Below are 10,401 nucleotides of genomic sequence, written 5' to 3' on the forward strand. Positions count from 1 at the left end.
TTTAACCAATGTGTAACTAAGTAATAACACTTGAATAGGACTTTACAGTGCACACGTATATCAAGTTTGATTAAATTCTGATAAGTAGTTCTTAAAATAAAGATGAAAATGTTGTTTCCCATAGTGTTTCGATGCTCACAAAGTAGCAATGTTAAGGTTGTTGTTATAGATGATATAGATGATATGTCGTAATTACGATATAGCGATGTCGTTATTTCCACATAATATGTCGTTATTACGACATAGCGATGTCGTTATTTCCACATAATATGTCGTTATTACGACATAACGATGTCGTTATTTCCACATAACATGTCGTTATTACGACATAGCGATGTCGTTATTTCCACATACTATTTCGTAATTACGACATAATTTTTTTTTTTGAATGACCCTTATCGGCTTCCGTAGAAAGCCCCAGCTAACACAAAATATTTTCATGATATTATTGACTGGTTGTATATATGTTTATCAGAAATATTTTCACAAAAATATTTTAAAGACATTTTGCTTACATCAGAAATTAGGTGTGAATGATATTTTACTCATAACATTTCATCCCAATGTTTGATTGCAAATATAAAAACATTTTTTGTAAATATTTTTTTATAAAAAATAAATAAATATTTTTTGCTGATGTTTTTTAAACGTTTAAAAGACAGTTTTATAAATGAGGACAGTTTTATGTCGAAGAAATATTTCTTTACAATATTAAAACAATATCTGATGGACATTTTTATATCATAATTATAATATATATTTGTAAGATGTGTAAAAGAAATGTTTATAAAACATTTTTGATTAATATCTGCGTTAAGCATAGGTTTGATGTATAATAAAATATCTTTTTGATGTAACATCTAAATAATTTTCTTGTCCTAATTAAAAATATAAGCTGGTAATATCTAATGAATATTTAAATAACGTCTTAACAAAATATTTTTTCGATTTTATTTAGAAAATATTAGTTGAAGACCCTTTTATAAACATTTTAACATAATATGTCTTCTAGATATTTGTAAGATGTATGACAGAAATGTTTGTCAAATGTTTGTTAGTAATATTTGAGTGAAGCAAGTGTTTGATATGAAAAAGAAATATTTTTTAGATATCACATTATAATTAACATGAATGACTCCTCATTTTTATAGAAGAGCTTTAATAATTCCAAAGAGATTATATGAGATAATCTCCTTGATAATTTTAACCTTTGAGGAACATTTCAATCGTGTATTATTATAACTTTTTTCGTTCAACTTTAATTGATGAAACATAATAAACAAATATATACAGAGTGATATTTGATACAACTATCCTGTTAATCAAACACATTCTGATAAGGTTAACCAGATGTTGGACACATTTCAAAGATAGTTGCTATGGTAATTAAGATTATAGAAAATCTAAATGTAATGGGATGGTCATTTTTGAGGTTATTTCCTGTCGTCTATTTGTAACTTCCGAAGGCAGTGAAAACAAAGAAAACTAAAAGAGAAAATCACAGTTCAAAGAGAAAGAAACATGTAAGTTGTAATTTTAAAAAATCGTAATTGATATACGGACTCGACTGAATCTTGTTTTTTTGTCCTCGGCAAAACTTTTGCAAAATAAAATCTGTATTTGAATAGTTTGTAGGAGTAACTATCACAAAAAGTTGAAGACGCTACTTCTTTAAATTATATGTATGCAGTGTTATAATTAAACATTAGGATATCATGGAAAAGTGAAAAAGATATATTTTAAACAAAATGAAATGGCATGTATATGTGAAAAAAGGGGGTAAAATGTGAAAAAAATATCATACGGAAAAAGTCTATACAAATTTGCAGACAGCCATGATTCGTGTATGAATTACTTGAAGTAGAGTTTCTTTTTAACATACAATTTTACATTCTCATATAAATTTATAGATCTGGTATTTGAGAACTACAGAAGACAAATTAAAGCAGAGTGCAAAAGGAATTTTAATAATCATTGAAAATATTCTGGCTTCAAAATGCATGGAAATGGAGATGGGACAAAATGCATTCTACCATTTGATAGCCCAGAATGAATTACTTTAAGTAAGTAACATAATAGCCATCCTTTATGCTACATCGGATTTGAAATTCGCAGATATATATGCATAAAATGTTTAATATTACTGTCAATGCTAAGTGTCACTTTGATTTAGATTTGACTTTGTATCTTTCACTTGAATTCTTTATTTAGTTAGAACGTTTTTTGACATAGTTCTGTTTCCTGAATCTATATCATAATCAAAATAACGGCATACCTGTAATCTAATTATTATAATACAATTTTTTATACGACCGCAAAAAAATTTTTGTGGTCGTATATTGGTATGACGTTGGCGTCGTCGTCGTCCGGCGTCGTCGTCGTCGTCGTCGTCGTCGTCGTCGTCGTCCGGCGTCGTCCGGCGTCGTCCGAAGACACATTGGTTTTCGCACTCTAACTTTAGTTTAAGTGAATGGATCTTTATGAAATTTTACCACAAGGTTCAATACCACAAAAGGAAGGTTGGGATTGATTTTGGGGGTTATGGTAATAACAGTAAAGGAATTAGGGGCCAAAAAGGGGCCAAAAATAAGCATTTTTGTAACTTCCAGACATAACTTGTGTGTTAGTGTATGGATCTCTCTGACATTGTACCACAAGGTTCCATATCACTAAAGGAATGCTGGGATTGATTTTGGGGGTAATTGCCTCCAAATTTTAGGAATTAGGGGCCAAAAAAGGGGCAAAAAACAAGCATTTTTCTAGTTTCTTGACAATAACTTGTGTGTAAGTGTATGGATCTTTCTGAAATTGTACTACAAGGTTCCATATCACAAAGGGAAAGCTGGGTTTGAGTTTGGGGGTAATTGCCCTAAATGTTTAGGAATTTGGGGCCAAAAAGGGGCCAAAAAACACATTTTTCTAGTTTCCAGACAATAACTTGTGTTCAAGTGTATGGATCTCTCTGAAATTGTACTGCAAGGTACCATACCACAAAGGGAAGGCTGGGATTGAGTTTGGGGGTGATGAATCATAATGGGGGTTCAAAAAATTTTGGGGGGGGATTTATTTTTTTTTCCTTTTTTTTCTTTTTTCCTTTTTTGTTTCTTTTAAAATTTTCCATTTTAAGTTGGTTATTTCTGATTTATATTTAAAATCAAATAATAATGATATGGTAGGAGATACACACCAAACAGGATGTGTAAATTATTATATAATAAGTATTGTGCAATAGCAAGAAATTTTCAATTGCACAGTATTGCACAATAGCAAGAAATCTTCAATTGCACAGTATTGCGCAATAGCAAGAAATCTTCAATTGCACAGTATTGCGCAATAGCAAGAAATATCCAATAGCACAATATTGCGCAATAGCAAGAAATTGTCAATTGTACAGTATTGCGCAATAGCAAGAAATATTTAATAGCACAGGATTGTGCAAAAGAAGATACTTCCTATAAATTGCTTATTTCTTGACCAATTTCAATGGGGTTTTATTCTTGATTTCATGGGGTTCTTTAATATGCTGAATCTAACCGTGTATTTAGTTTTTGGATTTTGGGCCCCGTTTTTAAATTGGTCCACATTGAGGTCCAAAGGGTCCAAAATTAAACTTTGTTTAATTTCATCAAAAATTGAATTATTGGGGTTCTTTGATATGCCGAATCTAACTGTGTATTTAGATTCTTAAATTTTGGTTCCGTTTTCAAATTGGTCTACATTAAGGTCCAAAGGGTCCAAAATTAAACTTAGTTTGATTTTAACAAAAATTGAATTCTTAGGGTTCTTTGATATGCTGAATCTAAACATGTATTTAGATTTTTCATTATGGGCCCAGTTTTCAAGTTGGTCCAAATCGGGGTCCAAAATTAAACTTTGTTTGATTTCAACAAAAATTGAATATATGGGGTTCTTTGATATGCTGAATCTAACCATGTATTTAGATTTTTGATTTTTGGGCCCCGTTATCAACTTTGTCCACATTGAGGTCAAAAGGGTCCAAAATTAAACTTTGTTTGATTTCATCAAAAATTGAATTATTGGGGTTCTTTGATATGCCGAATCTAACCGTGTATTTAGATTCTTAATTTTTGGTTCCGTATTCAAATTGGTCTACATTAAGGTCCAAATCGGGGTCCAAAATTAAACTTTGTTTGATTTCAACAAAAATTGAATATATGGGGTTCTTTGATATGCTGAATCTAACCATGTATTTAGATTTTTGATTTTTGGGCCCCATTATCAACTTTGTCCACATTGAGGTCAAAAGGGTCCAAAATTGAACTTTGTTTGATTTCATCAAAAATTGAATTATTGGGGTTCTTTGATATGCCGAATCTAACCGTGTATTTAGATTCTTAATTTTTGGTTCCGTATTCAAATTGGTCTACATTAAGGTCCAAAGGGTCCAAAATTAAACTTAGTTTGATTTTAACAAAAATTGAATTCTTAGGGTTCTTTGATATGCTGAATCTAAACATGTATTTAGATTTTTGATTATGGGCCCAGTTTTCAAGTTGGTCCAAATCGGGGTCCAAAATTAAACTTCGTTTGATTTCAACAAAAATTGAATATATGGGGTTCTTTGATATGCTGAATCTAACCATGTATTTAGATTTTTGATTTTTGGGCCCCGTTATCAACTTTGTCCACATTGAGGTCAAAAGGGTCCAAAATTAAACTTTGTTTGATTTCATCAAAAATTGAATTATTGGGGTTCTTTGATATGCTGAATCTAACCATGTATTTAGATTTTGGATATTGGACCATAATAGGTGAATGTCCAATTTAAAATTTTTAAGTTCTTAGACCACATTCAATCTGTGTTAGAAACCTATGCTGTGTCAAATATTTAATCACAATCCAAATTCAGAGCTGTATCAAGCTTGAATGTTGTGTCCATACTTGCCCCAACTGTTCAGGGTTCGACCTCTGCGGTCGTATCAAGCTGCGCCCTGCGGAGCATTTTATTTCATAATGTTTGACTTGATATCGGCTTAAAAGCTTAAATCTCAATTGAGTTTAAACATTTATGTATTATTTCTTCTTCAGAAGGCTAACAAGAAGAGGAGGCTCGCAGTAGAAGATACAGACTCTGAATAATTAATAAAATGTTAAAATGCTATTCAGGAAAATTCAATATTCATTGACAGTCGTCCTGTCATATGAATAAGCTATTCTATCAATGCTTTTGTGTCGGCAGTATGCAATGTCATGCTTTGACTGCTCTTAATTGTTTGAAAGAGTTTGAAAAATATCAAACAAAAATTCAAATTTCCACAAGTCGGAGAAAAACAATCGCATTGCAAAACAAAATAAAAAAAATAAACAGTCTACATTACACTACATATAATGATAGAACAAGAAACCGGTGCCCTGGAGGAGAGCTGATAAATGTTAGTCTAAATATGCATGATATATTTGCAAGCTGAGAGTTGGCCTGAACATAAAACGTTTTTTGAATATTTATATAATGTTTTTTACAATCATTTAACCAAGATGTTTTAAGAATATTGGGAAGACATCCATAAAACATTGTTGAAATATTTAATTTACATTTTCAAGAGATATTTCTACCTAAACTTGCCTCTGATATTTTAAAAACATTTGGTAGACATCCATAAAACATATTTTAGACATGAAAAGGATATTTTTGGATAACGTTTGATATATATGTTGTCTGGATATTTTCAACTGACACTGAATGATATCAAAATTATGTTATTTAAATATAAAATCAAAATATTTAAAAAAAAAATGTTCTTTAAACATTCAGAACAAATATCAGCTGAAAATATGCTATTCACATTAGTACAGCCATACATTTCACGTCAAACAATATTTCTGAATGATATTTTTGTGACATGTTGCAATATTTTTTAAAAATATCAATAAAATGTTTTTGTGCTACCTGGGGCATCATATAATAAAGGGTTATTTTCATCACTGGATATTCTTGCTAAGTATTTCAGTGATTGTACTTTAATAAAAACATTCATGGGAGAGGGGGGTAGGAGGGGTCCTGATCCCGAAATCCCGGGCTTAAAAACATGGAATCCCGAGGTCCCGAATTAAAAAAAATTTAAATCCCGACATCCCGAAATTCGACAAAAGAATTCCCGGATCCCGAAAGGATCAATCCCGAAATCACGAGCTTAAAAACACCCGATCCCGGAGTCCCGATAAAGGTCCTACCCCCTCATGGGATAATGGGCTAGTTCTGCTCTAGCAGCTATATTGACAGATTGTTTACTAAGCCCCAGTATATATTTGCAAAATCTTAAAATGTGTCTTCTCCACTTGGCTACTATCAATCATTGCTAAAAGATCAAATTTACTCATGACTTGATAATAGTCTTGTATTTGAAAAAAAACATTGTATAATAACACATTGTATATTTTTACTTTGCAGATTTTCCCGTGAAAGGCGAGTGGTGAAACGCATTTGGCATCCTTGCCCACGGGCACTTGTCTCTGAAAAAATACCTATATACTTTAATATAACATTAAAGGATATAAATATTTTTTCAGCTAGAGACAAGTGCCAGTGTCCTTGCCATGCGGTATCAACGCCTGTTTAGCTGCTTGTATCAGTCTCCAGAAATTAAAATACAACGTATATTTTATTTCATTGTCTGTCAAACCTTTATGCTGAGGTTTTAAAATAACGAAGAAGATATTGTCTTAATTAATGAGGCCCCTCATGGGGGTGTTCAAGTAATCACATAATCACAAATGTTTTGCCAGTATAATCACATAATCATTAATACAGTTCTTTATATCAAATCCACAGTGAGACTTTCTGGTTAAAAGGAAGTAATTAAAGATGACTGGCGCCACCTAGTTTTTACATCCTTGAAATAGTGAGAAATGAGTGCTGGCTTTTTGTTTAGAAATAGCGAGACATTTGGAGGAAATTTTCTGTGATGAGCAGCATTTTCTGTGCAAAATTAAGCAAGGGGTGTTCTTCATTCATGCTATATCGAAAATTCCGGAACCAAAGAGTACCAATAAAAAATGACATTTTTCTATCAAAAAAGCTGCAGCAACAAATGTGTTTTGCAGTTTTATTCACACCCAAAGATGCTGAAAATTCAGAATTTGAGAGTTTTATCACCGGATCTTTTATAGTGAATACGCAGAACCAAAAAAGGCTACCATTGAGGGGGTGGAAAGGGGGGTACCTTTCTCCTTTCTCCCGCCCCTCTGCTTCCATCTCCCACCTTAACAACCGTCTTTTTTCAGATCAATCGATTTTAATACAAATTTGAATTAATATATGACCATATATAGGTGGCATAGGTCTTTATTAAAGCATATACTGATTTTACGAACAAGGCCTGCCTCCGACTCGTACGCAAATTAATACACAATGTTGGAATGTTGTCAATGGTGCATTGTGCATGCCCCAATGTCAAGAAACTCATTTTTGATATGTATGGTCATGTATGAGGATCATGAAATTAGACATAGTTTTTTATTGTGTCATCTCTATTTTTCCCTGTCCTCGAGAATACCTTACTTTGTATGGTCAAGTGGATAACGTAAATATTTTAAGGTGACCTGGAAAACGCGTTAAGTACATGTACTATTGTTTAGAGGAGGGAGTGTATCTCTCTGACATTGTCAGCATACCTTCTTTTTAAATTTGTAGAAGATCGCCAAATACTCAGAGGAAACAGAAACCCACATGTGAAGGCATAAGACAAGAAAACTAATGAACCTGTGTACATATATCTGGCCTTAAATATTTGTCTAAGTTTTGCTATAAAATATAATATAATATGTACAGAATTAATAGAAATCCATCAAGTGTCTTGGTTTTTTAACAGTTCTCCCACGTCTCGTCCTTTCACAGCTCAGTACAGTCAGTACAATTTCCTCTTCCTCAAACGTCCCGCTAACTTTTTCATTGATCGTCATTGTATCAGTCTGAAGAGAGCTGGTCAGCCTATCGTAAATCTCCTCATCTAATGTATATACAACCTGACCAGGTAACAAAGGGGGTATTACACTTTCTAATATACAATTAAGTGGTATATCTCTTTGCATGTCTTTATGAAATACAAGGCCATCATTCTCTTTATACAGAATTGCTTTGCACACTTTGTCAGTTTCAAAAAACAAGTTCAGTGAGACTTCCGAGAGACAACTGGTCATCCAACATGACCGCCACCAAATCATTTTCATCATAAATAGAGTCTAACACTGGTCCGGCGGGTTCATTTGAACTTTGCAATTGATCAATTGTGCGTGTTTCTGTAAGTGACGGGTCTTCAGCTGTTTCGTTGATTCTAATGTCGGTAACAGACAGATCTATCGATGCATATTTAGGTGGGATATTGTTTTGGTACATGTTGAGAGGTAGCGTACCTGCATTAAACTTCGTTGTATCGGCTCTTACGCTTCGCTGTCGTACTCCTTTTCCATATCTCTCCCTAAATTCAAACAATAGTTTCACGTCTTCTTTAGAGACACTGGACAGAATTTCATAGAAATTGATCCAATATCCATCCATTTAGGTGCGAATCATATCTCTGGCCTAACATTGATACTGTGCTATGTACGCAATGTTTCGGGTTATTTCGGAAATGTTTTTATTCCAGGGAAACCTTCATCAGAGACCACCCCTATTGTTTTTGTTTTGTTTTTTCATTTATTTCTTTTTCATTATTACTATTTTTTCTTTAATTTATCAAAGTTTTAATTTTTAATTTTTTATTTTTTGTCGAGCCTGCGACTTTTGTCGCAGAAAGCTCGACATAGGGAGAGTGATCCGGCGACGGTGGCGTTAGCTAACTTCTTAAAAGCTTTATATTTTAGAAGGTGGAAGATCTGGATGCTTCATACTTTGTATATGGATGCCTCATGTTACGAAGTTTCCGTAGGTCACATGTCCAATGCCTCATTTTCATGGTTCAGTGACTACTTGAAAAAAAAGTTAAGATTTTTTGTAATGTTAAATTCTCTCTTATTATAAGTAATAGGATAACTATATTTGGTATGTGCGTACCTTGCAAGGTCCTCATGCCCGTCAGACAGTTTTCACTTGACCTCGACCTCATTTCATGGATCAGTGAACAAGGTTAAGTTTTGGTGGTCAAGTCCATATCTCAGATACTATAAGCAATAGGTCTAGTATATTCGGTGTATGGAAGGACTGTAAGGTGTACATGTCCAACTGGCAGGTGTCATCTGACCTTGACCTCATTTTCATGGTTCAGTGGTCAAAGTTAAGTTTTTGAGTTTTGGTCTTTTTTTCTAATACTATATGCAATAGTTCAACTATATTTGGTGTATGGAAATATTTTATGATCTATATGTCAGTCACGCAGGTTTTATTTGAACTTGACCTCATTTTCAAGGTTCATTGCTCAGTGTTTAGTTTTTGTGTTTTGGTCTGTTTTTCTTAAACTATAGGCAATAGGTCAACTATATTTGTTGTATGGAAGAATTGTTAGCTGTACATGCCTGCCTAGCATGGTTCATCTAATCCTGACCTCATTTTCATGGTTCATTGGTCAATGTTTAGTTTACTTGGTTAATGTTAAGTTTATGTGACAGTTGTAATAAAGCTTTATATTTAGGACTATCAACATAATATCAATGATTAGTAAAGAAGGCGAGACATTTCAGCGTGTGCACTCTTGTTTAATTTTTTAAATAGTTTTTGAATTGTGTTTTTAATAATTACACTTTTAAATTTGTTTTATTTTTATTTTGGTTTTCTTAACTTTTTCAACCAATGTTGAATTAATTATGCGTTTCATAGTACAAACTTGTCCTCATAAGAATATCTGTTTACATGTGTTGTTTACATGATGGTCATTAATTAGTTCCGCACAGTTAAATGTTTAGTAGGAACTGTGAGGTTTAGATAAATTATTTTATAGTTTGTTTAACTAATTCACCAATGTTTCTGTTTCTTTTGAATCCTATTGATAGGTTTTTATGAAATTTAGCACCTATTGTAGAATCCGTTTTAATAAGATGCCAGTATTTTCTGAATACTTTTTGAAGTTTTTCTGCTTGAGGATGATAATTTGTAATGAATGATATATAATATTTATTTTCAACTTTGTTCTTTTTCTTTAATTTATCTTGTCTGTCTTGGAATTTGATTTTTGATAGAATTTGTTCTACCAATTTCAGTTGATATCCTCTAATTAATAGTTTTTCAATAAAGAGATTTTTTCTGGTTTGAAATTCACTGTCAGTGTTGGTGTTTCTAAGTATATGAATGCCTTCGCCTTTAATAAAGGATTTAAAGTTTGAAATGGGGTGGTTTGAGTTTTTATGAAGATATTGGAATTTTTCGGTTTTCTTTGTAAAACATTTCAGGTCTAAAACACCAGTATTTTTGAAGCGTTCGCCCTTGAAGATTTCAAGGTCTAGAAATTTTAT

General features: G+C 32.5%; 1 long non-coding RNA gene across 1 annotated transcript; it reads left to right on the forward strand.

The window, feature by feature from the left end:
• Window positions 1–1,141: 1,141 nt before the first annotated feature.
• Window positions 1,142–5,122, forward strand: LOC127714183 (uncharacterized). The gene is made up of 3 exons (XR_007987595.1): window positions 1,142–1,523; window positions 1,911–2,063; window positions 5,050–5,122. It is a non-coding gene; the product is annotated as an uncharacterized LOC127714183 (long non-coding RNA).
• The last annotated feature ends 5,279 nt before the right edge of the window (window positions 5,123–10,401 follow it).

The sequence above is a fragment of the Mytilus californianus genome, unplaced genomic scaffold, assembly GCF_021869535.1.
Source record: "Mytilus californianus isolate M0D057914Y unplaced genomic scaffold, xbMytCali1.0.p SCAF_9, whole genome shotgun sequence".
NCBI lineage: Eukaryota > Metazoa > Mollusca > Bivalvia > Mytilida > Mytilidae > Mytilus > Mytilus californianus.